Raw genomic sequence first — 15496 nt, 5'->3', positions numbered from 1 at the left:
CCCATAGATATAATAACACAATAGATTAGGCCAGGTCCGAAAAATAGCGTAACGCGGAGCAGTTCGGGTCGGTGGTCTATCTATATCTTTCTACCGGCGCTTAGCTTTCTCTCTCTAGCATATGATGGCCGCTGTCTCTGTGTCTGTGTCGTTCCATTACTCCCACCTCTTGGTAGATACGCTCACACTTGTACGACAGACAAAGATAGCTAGACCACTGTACTTGATATTGGCGTTACACCCCGATGCATTGAGTGGCATATCCCTAACCTGATCTATTGTTGACATATCTCTGGTCCAACCGCAGGCAAGTTGACTCCACTGTTATAAAATTTTGACATTAATGGCATTTATCAAATTTTGACACTAGTGACATTTCATAGGTTAATTCAGTTATATCGGCGATTTTTGTGTTTTCTGTGTTATTCGTTTAATTTTTAGCTTGTTAGTCTGCTTTTATATAAAAAGCAGTTGTTTTTGGAACTCTTTAGCGACGTATTAATTTAATATAATATTTATGGATTACCGTTGAGGGCCGACTCGATCAACCAAAAAAGAAGATGCATTTGGTTATTATTCTAGTGGCTTTCTTGGGTGTGAATCTGTCTTTTTAGTTTACACCTCCTGGTTAAAAAATAAACTTTAGAAACAACGCAAAGACAATGGAACGAAACATGCTTGGAATATCACTGAGAGACAAGATTACCGAGATAACACGTATAACGAAGATCGGAGATATCGTAGAAGAAATTATAAGAATGAAATGTTACTAGGGCGGTCGTAACAGGTAGACATGGAGAATCCTGGAATGGAGACCAAGGACGGTGACAAGAAGCATAGGAAGACCTCAAAAGAGATGGCTAGACCTAGATGACATAAAGTCTGTTTTAGACTATAACATAAAATGATATAAGAAAATGGTATACTAAGTTTTGTCACAATGTAAAACAGGAAACAAAATCTGTTAACAGAAAACGTTATACAAATTAGAACATGTCCTATTTGATAACAATTTTTAGTACACAGGCATGCGCAGTTTTTCTTCTTCTTCTTCCTTTATTGGGTTATATCCCTCGGGATAGTGTTGCCCAAATGCAAGACCAAGACGAGACTTGCACAGTCTTGGTCTTGGTCTTGCACCAATACACCTGGTCTTGGTCTTGGTCTTGGTATTGCACTCCCAGTCTTGGTCTTGGCCTTGGTCTTGCAGCAAGAGTCTTGCAAGTCTCGCAGTTACCCACTAGTATATTGCTATATATTGAATATTACTTTAGATCTTAGATTAACGTAAACGTATAGGTACATTTTCAGCTTGACTTAACATAGACATAGTAAAAACCAACCAAATTAATAAATGTCTAAACAACTCACATTGGGTGGGTTTGAGCCCACGATCTAAACTATCCCTTCCTATAGTCTAACGTCTAACTAACTGACCATGACTACCATGTCCCACGGGAGTCAGTCTGTTTCTTAATAAAAGTTTTCAACTTGTGTTTGGTGTACTTCGATAGATTTTTTAAAAATATTGAATACATGTAATTTTCAGTTTTTCGATCTCATATTCTTTTCGCGAAATATCGTGAGGTTCACATTTACAATTTAAAATTTACCCCCACCCCTCTCCGTGGGTGGTCGTGTTTAGTATCATTCGATAGATTTTTGAAAAATATTGAACGTACTTTTTAATTTTTCGATCTGACATTCATTTCGCGAAATATTCGCTTTTTTGTGAAACTGTGTGACTCACCCATTTCCTTACGCCCCGCTCAAATCGTCTGATTTTTTAAATATACACTGTTTTGCATGTACATACTAAACTTACCTTATCTTTATCTGACGATTTCGAGTTTTTCTAAGGATGTATATTTTTTTCGGGCCTCCCTTAACCAATTCTCCTATATTAAAAGCCAATATATGGTAGATATATGGTTTCTCCCCATGTGATAACCTGACGCACTCCAGTAACTGCAAAAATCCCCGTCTGGGTTTCCCTACCATTAGATGCATCATTTTATTTCAATTTTTTATAAGATATATTTTTGCTTAGAATATTTTTTTCGATAAAATACTTACTTTTTGAGTCCTTTGCGCAAAAACCGTCGAAAAACGTGTGTTTTTTTTGTTGAAAAATGAACATATACAGTCGCAAATAGCTCGAAAAGTATTGACTTGGTTTATTTGTAGATGAATAAAAAAGAACAAAAGTTGCTTAGAATTAGTCAGTTTATTCAACCTTGACTTATTTTGAAGCTTTGTTTTTTAACCCCCCAAGAAGGGGTGAAAGGTGAAACTCATCCCCAGGGCAAAATCACACATGCATCGGCCAATATCTCTTTTTTGGCGTGTTAGCTATGTGCACCAAAACATGTCAATCCAAAATCCTAACGGTTCTTTAAAATTTCAAGGTTTTATAATATTTTACCGTGAGTGAATGGACTATACAGGGTAGCTGGGCATTATCTTATCTAGTGCTTTTTCAGCAAAAAGTTTTGTTTGGCCTATTGATCTAATATCTAATTGCACACTCTGCAAAAAGTTTATAAGTAGGACATTTAGTCTTTACGATATGGTATTATTCCCACTAACTGATAAGGAAAGACAATTGACTGGGTGTTCGTAACAGTGGATATGCTATTTGTATCATATTTTTATCAACAAAGGCGACATTATATCTTTAAAAGTTTCAATTTTATTATACTGTCGGCGGCGTCACACAACACAAGCAGATTATTCTATGAAAGGTATTCTCAAAATCTAGTACAATTACTTTCAGAGCGAAGGCGTTGTCTGATATTAGGAAAGAATGAAAATAAATATTTTGAGTGTTCTTATATGGATATTTTAATTCGCTATATATGCTTATCGTATTGTTAATAATGCGCATAAATCCAATTTTCCAAATTTTTGTTATATATTTTTTTGCGTCTCATTGTCTCTAAGCATATTAGGTCTGGATACCGCGTATGAAAAAAAAGTTGATTAATAGCAAGCTGAAAATTTGTTAATAGATTAAGGGTGTCTAGTCGGACAAACTTTGATATATGGGAACACTGGAACAGGGGAAGTTTTAATTGCGGCACAGATTAAAAATTTGGAACGTCAGAACACGAAAACGTCACATGTATTTTGTCCGACAGAACTTCCAATTCATTTGTTACCCTTTCATTAAAGTCTCATGCAAAAATCAGACTGCTATTTATCACTAAATGGGCATTTTAATGAGTGGAACACGTAGAACATGTCAAATGACAGGAATTATGACAGGTGATAAATAGCAGTCTGATTTTTGCATGAGCGTTTAATGAAAGGGTAACAAATCAATTGGAAGTTCTGTCGGACAAAATACATGTGACGTTTTCGTGGTCTGACGTTCCAAATGTTTAACCTGTTCCACACTTAAAACTTCCCCTGTTCCAGTGTTTCCATACATCAAAGTTTGTCCGACTAGACACCCTTAAGATATTAACAAATTTTCAGCTGGCTATTAATCAACTTTTTTTTCATACGGGGGATCCAAACCTATATTCCCGAACTAATATATTCCATAAAACGACACTCAATCCTAACTGCAAGACGCAAGAGTCTCGCAGGCTTAGTCTTGTTCTTGCTCAAGTCTTGCACGGTCAGTCTTGGTCTTGGTCTTGCTAAAATAAGGCGGTCTTGGTCTTGGTCTTGGTCTTGCTAGAACAAGACCAAGACTGCAAGACCAAGACCGATTTTGGGCAACACTACCTCGGGATAATTCGCCCAGCTTACACCAGGGAAATACTCTTGTCTTGCTCTGGGCAATCGAATATTTCCAAATATATATGTTAAAGCCTCAATTTTTTTAAATATATATTAGCAGGAACATCTTCTTATAGGGCCAGACAGTCCCTACAGGAAAGGCAATAGACTTTTATCATTTGGAGGTCTAATATCTTTTTATATCTTTATCTTCTTAATTTTTTTAATTCAAATTTGGGAATTGATTAATTTATAAATTAAGTTTGGCTAAGTTAAGGAATTTAAGGATCAGGTTAATCCTACGTGGATTAAGGTTGGACATAAGTAGGCAAATTTCAATGGGAGTAGGGATATTTGTTTTGGCTAATTCTTTATATAGGTCAAAATTGGGTGACATATTCATAGGGCACTCAAAAATCAGATGATTTAAGGACCCAACTCGGTCACAGTCACAATATGGGTCGTCTTTTACTCCTATCCTGAATAGGTGAACTGGAGTAGCACAATGACCTGTCCTCATTCTAATAATGGTGGTTATATGTCTTCTGTCTTGGTATGCAAAATTGTGGTACCAGGGGAGTTTATCTATGTGACCTACAATTTTAGAGTAAAATGAATTATTTCGATTTTTCCTCTGCCATTCTTGCTTCCACCGATTCCAGATGGAATGCTTGATGTCTGGTAGAAAGTTGGAATAGTGAAGAGTGATACCAGCAGCTACATTTAAGGTTCTACCTATATTAGCTAGTTTATCAGCCACCATATTCCCTTTAATATTCGAGTGTCCTGGAATCCATGCCAGACTAATATTAACGTTATTTTCTTTCGCTTCAATGATGCCTCTCTTGGTCATGAACGATGAATGTTCTGTTTCCATAGAATAGGTTGATCTGCCTATTTTCTGTAAGGCACTTTTAGAGTCCGAGCAGATGATTGCTTGTTTAATCCCATTTTTCAAAATAATTTGGAGGGCATGATTAATTGCGACAATCTCAGCCGTACATATTTGGGTATACTTAGGTAGTTTACTGGTATAAGAATAGTTGATCTCTCGGCTAAAGACACCAAAGCCTGCTGATCCTTCATCATCAACCGAGCCGTCCGTGAAGAATTTGGTGTGACTAGGTTTATTTAGAATTATTTTTTGGAGTTGAACTGAGGCAAGTTCATCTGAACGATAAGATTGGATATTTATGATTGGAATTGTTGATAATTGATGGTCTAGTTCAAAGTTATGGCATGGGTATAAGTCACTTAAATATAAGTTGGGATAAGTACTTTTAAATTTGTTTTTTAAAAGCACTAGAAATGGAATATTTCTGTTTTTCCAATTATTTTGGTTCCTTTGAATTGCCAAGTCTAACAGGTCGAGAGCGGAAATAATTGGGTTGCCAATTAACATTAATTTTTTTAATATAAATTTAGAGCTAAGTCATTCCCATCTAGATTTAAGCGAGATCTGACCACTTTCACTTAAGAGAGCATGAATTGGGGTAGATTTCATGCATCCAGTTATAATTCGGATACTTTTGTATTTTAGTTTCTCCAATCTTTTAATTAAGGAAGTTGGACAATCGAAAATTACCTGGCAGCCATAGTCCAGATGGCTCTGAATCAGACCATTGTGTACAATTTGTAAGGTTTTTGGATCACTTCCCCAATAAGTCCCACAAAGAGCTTTCATCACATTCAGGCCACGATTTACTTTTAGTTCTATTGAGTTTACATATGAATTCCACTTTAAGTTTTTTTGAATATTTACCCCCAGGTATTTGACTGAATTAACCCAACCAATATTCTGGTTACAAAATATTACGTTAGGGGGAGAGATTTTCGTGTTTCCTTTTGTAAATAATATTGCAGAAGATTTGTTCTTAGATAGATTTAAATTGTGGTCTAGCAACCATGATTCCATCTGAATCAAGAATTTATTTACATTAATTACCAATTTATTAATATCACTCCCTCTAATCAGAAGAACCAAATCGTCTGCATACTGAATTAGTTTGCATGAAGAGGGGATTAAATTATACAGGGAAAGACAATATAGGTTGAAGAGGATAGGGCTTAATGGGGAACCTTGGGGTAGTCCCAGACTTGATTTTCTTGGGCCATGGGTTTGTCCCAGTTTGTCTTTGACAAATAGCTCTCTATCATTTAGAAGGCAGAAAATCAAATTAGCCAGTTGGGTTGGAATGTTATACTTTAATAATTTGGAATACAGGAGTGATATATTGACATTATCATAAGCAGAAGAGATATCTAGAAAGATGCCAATAGTGTATTGGTTTTGAGCGAAGCCTATTTGAATTGTTGAGGTGAGGTATGTAAGGCATTCCGTACAACCTCTACCCCTTCTAAATCCTAGTTGTAGTGGATTAAAAATCTTATTATGTCCCACAGTCCACTCTATTCTATTCTTTATAAAGGCTGTATGACACTATGCATTTTCTTGTATCATTTCTAATATCGTTTCTGATGTGTCAAAAAAATGCATAGTGTCATACACAGATACAAGAAACGATATCAGAAACGATACAAGAATTTGTGTCAGGCACAGATTCTTGTACAATAACTGCGCCAATTTCTGCGCAAAGAGCAAAAACGTAAAACCTGCTGGTAAAACTTCTAAATGTCATAATGGCGGCTGAAAATGAGATCATATGATTTATGTCTTGATGAATTTATTTGTGTTTTGTAGGTATTATTTATAAATATTTTATTGATACTTAATATACCGTTTGGTATGGACTACTGTTCTACTAATAACCATATATTTAGAATAACTTTGGGTTTCATATTGCATAATTTTTTAATAGAGGAAAATACAATATGTAGTTCCAATTTGGATCAAACTGAAGATAATTATAATGCAAATATTTTTGCACAAATATCAAAACAAAATAAAAAACACAAATAATCAACAGTCAACGTAAAAATTCTAGTTATTATAACATTAAAATATTTGTTTTTAAAAGTTTATAAATTTTATAAAATCCTTAAAATCAGCTGTAGACGCAGTACTACCATACCAATGTAACGTGACAGGGTGACAAACAAAATTTCGACCAATCACGTGCCGAATTTCATACAGTTTTCGATACAAGAACTTGCATAGTGTCATACAGGGCACAAATGTACGTACAAGAAATGATACAAGAAAATGTATACAAGAAACGATATCAGAAACGATATTAGAAATGATACAAGAAAATGCATAGTGTCATACAGCCTTAATAGTTTCGAGCATTTTGCCTACACATGAAGAAAGAGCTATTGGTCTAAAGTTTAACGGATTATTACAATCTTTATCTTTTTTTATTATAGGTAAAATTACTGATTGTTTCCACTGAACAGGAACTATACCCGTTCTAAGACTTTCATTGAAAAGTTGAATTAATAACAAAGATCCAACAATGGGAAGATTTTTTAACATTGAGTAGGAAATCTGATCCAAACCAGGAGCCGAGTCAGATTTAATTGAGAGGGAGTTCTGATACTCGTCGAGAGCAAATGGCGGTTCTAGGGCTTGAGGAGATCTAACCAATACTTTATTTACAGCGGAAAGGGGGGTTAAGCAACATAGAATTTCGTGGGATATAGGAGTAGGGGGCAATTGTGTATATATTGAAGGTTTCGAAGCCGATACCTTATTAATTTTCTCCCACACAACTTTTAGAGGAGTGTTTCTATTTAATTTACTGCAAAATAGCCTGAAACAATTTTTACGTTTTGATTTTAGGAATTTCCTTGATTTGGCTATATTCTTTTTAGCCTCGATATAGTTTTTCATTGAGAGGATATTTTTAAATTTTTTTAAGGCAGACACTCTCGCAGAGACGACTTCAGCACATGAGTCATCCCACCATGGAATGTGGTATTTGGAATTATTAGGAGGGTGAAGCCAAGGTATTGTTTCATCAGCTACCGATGATATGGAGTTAGTAAAAAATTCGTAATCTTCCATGGGAGAAGCTGAGAAAATGCTGTTTAAATTGTTATGATAAGTAGACCAATCAGCTTTCTTTAGATTTCTTCTTTTACATGAATGCGGGGGAGATTGAGGACATACACCTATCTGACATATTATGGGGAAGTGGTCACTAGTTCCAGTATCTGAAATAGTGGACCACTTGCCCACACTGGCTGCCACATCGACTGATGCCATTGTTAGATCTACTACCGACTTACTGCCTCCTGGGGCCACCAGTCTAGTTGGGGACCCATCATTGAGAAATACTAGCTCAAGTTCCTCCAAAGAATCAAAAATAATCCTACCATTGTGACTGTCTCTAGAACTACCCCATGCCTTATGATTACAATTTAGATCACCCATGATTAAAAATGGCTTATTAAGTGATTTAACAAGGGAAAACCAGTTGGATTTGGAGATAGAGTTGTCTTGTGGACAGTATATATTAAGAATATTCAAATTAAAGTTAGGGAGAAATGTGAGTTGGAATTGGACATCATGATTGAAGCCTGGATTGGCAATTTGAATTTCCCTATAATCAATATTGTTTTTGATAAGAGTAATTAATCCGCCATAGCCATCCTCTCGATCTTTTCTGATTATTTGATACCCTCTACATCTTATAACATGTTGGTTTGAGAGCCAAGATTCGCTAATAAGGATTATATCTGGGTTAAGGTTTTTATAATGATTTTTAGATTGTCAGAATTAGTGTTATATGAACGTATATTCCACTGAATAATAGTTATCGGAGTGTTAGGATTCATTATATAGAGTATGTTTGCTAGACCAAGGAGTCAAAAGATCTCGAATCCTCAGGCTCGAGATCCTCTATTCCCCTCCGACCCTGGTTTACATTTGTATTGAAAGGTGATACACTTTTGTTTATGCTAGTCTTTAGATCTGCCATATTGTAAGGAATGGAGTATGATTTTGAGTTTGTTAAGTCCCCAATGAAGGTCATGACGAGCTCCCTGTGAGATTGGTTCAGCATAGACATGGCCTGATTGAAATCCAAATGAAGTTGGGATAAAGATTGTGAGTTAGTGATTTGAGAATCAGAGTGAGCAGGATTGAATTTTGAAGTCGAGGGCTCATTTATTCTTCTACCTGATGGATTAATAAGTAGTCTTTTGTGGGAGATTTTATCATAACCTGTATTTTCTTGTATTGAAGGTCTTCTTCTTTTTGATGGAGATTGAGTGACTTGACTAAAAGGTTTTGAATATTGAGCTGAGGCTGCAGACCTCCTCTCCTGTGGTAAGATGCCATTAGAATTATTCTGATCGCTATGTAAGGGGGGAAATCGTTTCTGTTTAAAGATGAAATATTATGGATCCTAGGAACCTGCTGACTTGCCTCATAGAAAGATAGATTAGAAAAGGACATTAGATTCTTAATATCTTTTTGTCTGACTCTCTCTCTCTACAATTACGACTACTTGATTCATGGTCAGAAGATTTGCAGAAAATGCAATATTTTGTACACGTATTAGATGAATAATCCTCATGAGAAGTTCCGCATCTAGCACATTTCTTTTTTCCTCTACATTGGTTCGTAGAATGGCCATAAAGTAAGCAATTCCCACATTGAAGAACAGGGCTGATGAATGGTGTGACCCTCATTGGTAGTTGATATATGGAAATTTCTTTAGGAATAGTTTTTCCTGAAAAAGTTATGCTAATAGTTCCAGTGGAGATAAATTCAACCTTTGAATCCACTTGTACTCTTCGGTTCATTCGCTTAACACTTAATATCTTACATAAAGCCAAGTTGGTTTCTGATGCCTCCTTTATTTCTTCCTCTGTGAATCTTTTATTAACTCCCCTTACTATACCCCTACAAGAAATCTGATGAAATGGAATGAACACGTCATACCCTAGGGCTTCCCAATCTTTCCTCACAACGAAATCGTTGGCTGCTTTTCTAGTGGCAAATAATACCCCTATCCTGTTTTTACCTTTTCTACTGATTTTCGTGATGTCTTTAATTTTTAAAACGGAAATAGATTTAGCTATACTTAACACGTAGTAATCTCCAATATTTTTATCCTGACCCTGGACAAATACTTCATAAGGACCTATGTCGGTCTCCGAATATAGTATTTTTTTTTCCTTTAAGACTTTTCTGAATAATTGGAGGTTGAGATTGACATTCATGTTGGTTGATTTTATTAGGAGGGTCAGGTGGTGGAGGAGGATCGGGAGAAACTTCTTCCTCCATCTTATGCGGCAGATTGACGAATTTAAAATCTATGCCAGTCGATGCAAATTAGAAATTAACAGGAAAATATAGATAGTTCTGGCCCTTACCCTTTGGATGAGTTTCAAAAGTCGTCCGTTCACCTCGAACGATAATCACAGATTTGTCTATTTTAAGGTTTCTTCAAAAAATCAAATGTCAAACACAACAAAATTCACAACAGATATTCACTGCGAAAATAAGCCGAGGCTGTTCATCCCAGCGGACCTCGACTTCTTATCAACGATAAATAAAAAATTAACAAGAACTAACAACTGTTTTCAAATTAAATTAGGTTTGATGAGGTTTTTTTAGCAAAAATTAAAAACTGTCAACTCTCGGCATGCGCAGTTAGGTTATTTTCATTATACTGTCACATTGGTTGATTGGTTCTTTTAAGGTTAACTTTTCTTTTAAGAAATGTTGCAATGGAAGCAGCTGATAATAATAGAGTTTTCTTATCAATCATATAAAATATATCTTTGTAATATAAAATATCAAAGATAAAACTAACCATGTTAAATGTTGAGAAAAATGAGGTTAAAATATTCTTAAAAGAAAATAAGAAGAAGACAATTGAGGTTAACAGTACATGTACCATCACAAAAATATAAAAAAAAAAGTACTTTTTAAGCATGTAATGCGCAGAATCACATAACATATTTTGATACCAAAGTAATACACAAAACTTCTTGTATTAATATTGTACACAATCATTTCATGTAAGTTTTTGTTATACCATTTTCTTATATCATTTTATGTTATAGTCTAAAACAGACTTAAGAGTAATGAGTAACGCCAGGTAAACAGTGAATTACTATTACGTACCTATTACCTGTCAACTCTTGGCAACAGTTAGCAGGTCCAATAGCGGTCCAATAGACCGTGATAGTCGTGACGTCAAAACGTCAAAAAAAGTTTTCCAAACACGTTGTGTCTAGGTACACGCTAAAATGTACGCAAATAAAAGAGTTAAACTTCATCAAGCTAGTGACTATTTAGCGTGGACAGTGACTGTATATTTTGATACACGCTATTTTGATATGTTTAGTGTTTGTTTGATAGAAAAATATTTGTTATGACGTTTAATTCTACCTAACTTTTTTATTTGCGTACACGTTAGCGTATACCTAGACACAACATGTTTGGAAAAATTTTGACGTTTTGACGTCACAATATCCCGGTCCATACAGATCATGCCCCGCTAACTCTAATAAAAAACATGTAATCGTATTTATTTTCCTTCCGTTTAGTCAGAGGCGCTGATGTCGGCATTGTGATTGGTGGAACATGACTTTTGACAAATCCTGCGCTATCTGTGAATCTGTAATCTGTGTTCGTGTTCGTTCGTTCGTTGTCGTTCACTTATTTTATATGGTCGGTTATGTGATGTGTTTGTTGGTGTTTGTGTTTAGTTTGTGTCACCATAAAAAGCTGATATTCAGTCGTGTTTTTTGATATTTTTGTTATTTCATAATCGAGTACCTTTTTAAAGGTAAGTTTTTCTGATTGTAGGTACTGTTTATCCAACAGTTTTAAAATACACATTTTATTTCTTGTTTTGTTGTTGGGTCTAATGGCCGATCAGCTGTTGTGTGCAGCCAATAAATTCAACAAGTAAACATATATTTAATCGAAATTAAATACTCATATTTCTATGTAAAATGTCACATTATTGTATAAATAAATAATTAAGAAACAAAAGTTGTTTGTGTTTTACCTTTATTGTCCACTTGAATAAAATAATATTAAATATTGGAAGTACCGTATGGAGGCTATGGTGTACCTAGCGTGGAGGCTAGATAACGCTACCCTTCCTATCCAATCAACAACAAGAACGTTTAAAATTTCACACCTATCATGTCGAAGCTACAGACCACTTATGTGGAGGCCAGATTTGTAGTATCCTTCCAATTTTCCAGGTGCTGAAATACGTGACATATTTTTTGAAGGGTAAGATCGCATTCTACCAAATCACACAACACTTTTTTCTATGATACAGATGTAATTTGCTATTTCGAGTAGGGAAGAATGCAGTTCCCAGATACAGTTGAGTCCGGTAATCATTTTAAGCATACGAAAGTCGATGATAAGTCGGAAATTGAAATTTACTAAACGCAACAGCAAGTGACAGTAAGTGACACACAGTTTAAATGATGACACACGGGTAAAGATTCCCGGACTCAACTGTAGTTATTTATTTTCATTGACTTAAAGTCGGCCAATTTAATCCTTTTATGTATGTAAACACCTTTTTTAAACTCAACCACTGTTTGTTTTTGCGATTATTAGCGCAAGTACCTACAGTGGAACATCGATAAGTCGGATCAATCGGCACCGCGGCCGATCCGGGTTATCGAAAATCCGGGTTAGGCGGAGAATATGGTAAAAATTAATAAAATTAATATAAATAATAAACAAATACACGTTATAATTGCAAAAACATGAAATACATATGCTCAGTATACATCTTAAATACATATATCTTAATTACGTATTATACCTAGCTAAGGTTGTATACAGTACAGTATTGTTTATTTCTTGGTAAAAACTACGTCAAAGTGGAAAAGTGTTTGTTTTGTCTGATGAAAATTGGTCCGGGTTAGCCGGACTTCCGGGTTATCGGAGACCGACTTATCGGGGTCCCACTGTACTTCAGTGTAACTCAAAATGGACTGAGAAAGACCGAAAACGATCTTTGCCAATAATTATTACAACAGAAGTTTTTTACCTTTTTTCATCTTTTCAAGTTAAATTCGAAATACTTATAAGCACATAGTGGAGGCCCTGTTCGGCAATAAAATTTTAATCATCTTTACTTTTAGTTTATTCAGTTAGTTTATTCACTTTTGTAAATATAAGTTAATATAAAATTGTGAATATAATAACATACCATTTTGGTATAAAAGAAACTACATAGTTCGGTAAAGATTATTATCACGGTGAACGACAGGTCGTGAATGCAACTATAGATTCCCTTTTCGAGTATTTCACCACTCTGTTCTGCTTTATTTTTCCATCTTAAAAAGCGCAGAGGATAAATAATTCGATTTTTATTTTCTGCCCTATTTTGACTTACGATTCATAGATGGTGTTGTGTTAGTTGCATATTTTGTAATTATTTTAATAATTACACCGAAAATATAAAACTATTTGACTTCAGTTCAGTGCCTCTACACAGGTGCCCTGAAGAGAATAAGTTAAATTCGAAATAAGTATAAACACATAGTGGAAGTCCTGTAATCAAATCTCAATCTTTACTTTTAGTAGTTTTCTACTTCGATGTTAAATTTTTAAAAAAATAAGGTCTATATAAATAAAATAAAATGTTGGGGATATGGTTGGCAACAATAGGTTAAACTCTTGGCAACGGTTGGCACGTAATAATGGCCCAATACAGATGTAATTTGCATTGACTTATAGTCGGCTAATTTATTACTTTTAAGTATGTAAACAATAATTTAAACTCTACGACTGTTTGGTTTTGCGGTTATGCAAGTACCTACTCTAAAGGTCACTGAAGATGTACTGATTAAGTCCAAAAACGTTCCTTCTGAACAACTATTGTAATCCATTTGAATTTTTAACTTAATTTTTTAATAAACAAGGGGTACATAGATAAATAAAATAAAATGTCGAATTAGATATTTTTAATAAAATAATATTATACAAAATTCGAAAAGAAAACAAGCAAATATAAAAAATAAATAGGACTTTAAAACTAAAAATAATTTAAATTTTAAAATACATAATCTTATTATATAGGGTGTCCCAAAAGTAGCGGAACGGTCGAATAATTAGCGAACTAAACATCGGATCAAAAAACTGAAAAATACGTGTTCAATCATTTTCAAAAATCTATCCAATGATATCAAACACCAATCGCCATTACACCCCCTGGAGGTGGGGTGAGGGGTAACTTTAAAATCTCAAATGGAAACCCCCAGTTTTTCTTGCAAATTTGGATTCTTTACGTAAAAGTAGGCAACTTTTATTCAAGACATTTTTTCGAACTGTGGATAGATGGCGCTATAATTGGGAAAAACGGTTTATCCTGATACCATAGGTAAATTATAGAAACGGTCTAATATCTCACGAAATACACTTCCAAATGAGAAACCAAAAAACAGATTTTTAATCTTTTTCGAAAACCTATCGAATAACAATAAACATGACCCTCCAACACACCCCCTGGAGGTGGGGAGGGGGGGGGGTAACTTTAAAATCTTAAATAGCAACCCCCACTTTTTATTGCAGATTCGGATTCGCCATAAAAAATTAAGCAACATTTATTCGAAATATTTTTAAAATTTCTGATAGATGGCGCTAATAAATCGTATTTTTCCAATTAAAGCCCATCTATTAACAATTCTAAAAAATGTTTCGAATAAATGTTGCTTAATTTTTCATGACGGATCCGAATCTGTAATAAAAAGTGGAGGTTGCTATTTAAGATTTTAAAGTTACCCCCCACCCCACCCCCAGGGGTGGGTTGGAGGGTCACGTTTGGTGTTATTCGAAAGGTTTTCGAAAAAGATTAAAAATCTGTTTTTTAGTTTCTCATTTGGAAGCGTATTTCGTGAGATATTAGACTGTTTCTATAATTTACCTATGGAATCAGGATAAATCGTTTTTCCCAATTAAAGTTGCTTACTTTTACGTGACGAATTAAAATCTGCATAAAAAACTGGGGGTGTCCATTTAAGATTTTAAAGTTACCCCCCACCCCACCTCCAGGGGGTGTAGTGGGGGTTGGTGTTTGGTGTCATTGGATAGATTTTTGAAAATGACTGAAAAAGTATTTTTCAGTTTTTCGATCCGATGTTTAGTTCGCGAAATATTCGACCGTTCCACTACTTTTGGGACACCTTGTATCGATAGGCAACTTAATTTAATGATTTTAGTTGTTAGTATCAAGCTGATTAAAGCTATTTTATATTTTTTGTACTTTTCATTATTGTTACTTATTACTTATCTCACTATCACAAAAAGCATAAGCCTCTGTTTTTACTCTATTACTATTAATACTGAATTAACTATTATTTAGTTTATATTTTCATCCCTTTTCAGTAACAACTTAGTTAATTTCGTGAATACATTTGACTTGGTATTTATTTTGTCTTCTTCTGTTTTCCATCCACCCATGTAAGAAAAAAAATTTAGCCGAGGAAACATATATGGCACGTCTTCAACAGTTATGGATTTCCACGTAATCGTAGGTCAACCAATTTGAGTTAACCTCTTTTGCTCACTAAACGTAGTAAGTGGTAACGGGGGTAATCTGTTACTGTAAATACTAGGCGAAGTTAACTGTTTTAGTGGTTCGAATGCTTTTGGATGTATGTGTCTCAAGCTGTTATCTTCTATGTAGAGCTCCTGGAGGTGAGAAAGGTCTCTAAAGGCATCTTCGGCTATAGTTTCTGTTGAGCAGTTCACTATTGTAAATGTTTATTTAAAAAAATTCTTGACGTCGTGGTAGATAATCGATTTTAATTTTGCAAATTTCAAATGAAAGGTACAGTACACTTCTATACGCAAAAAAAAATTAACTTG

This window comes from Diabrotica virgifera, chromosome 3 (assembly GCF_917563875.1).
Source record: "Diabrotica virgifera virgifera chromosome 3, PGI_DIABVI_V3a".
Classification (NCBI taxonomy): Eukaryota; Metazoa; Arthropoda; class Insecta; order Coleoptera; family Chrysomelidae; genus Diabrotica; species Diabrotica virgifera.
This window is presented reverse-complemented; position numbering follows the sequence as displayed.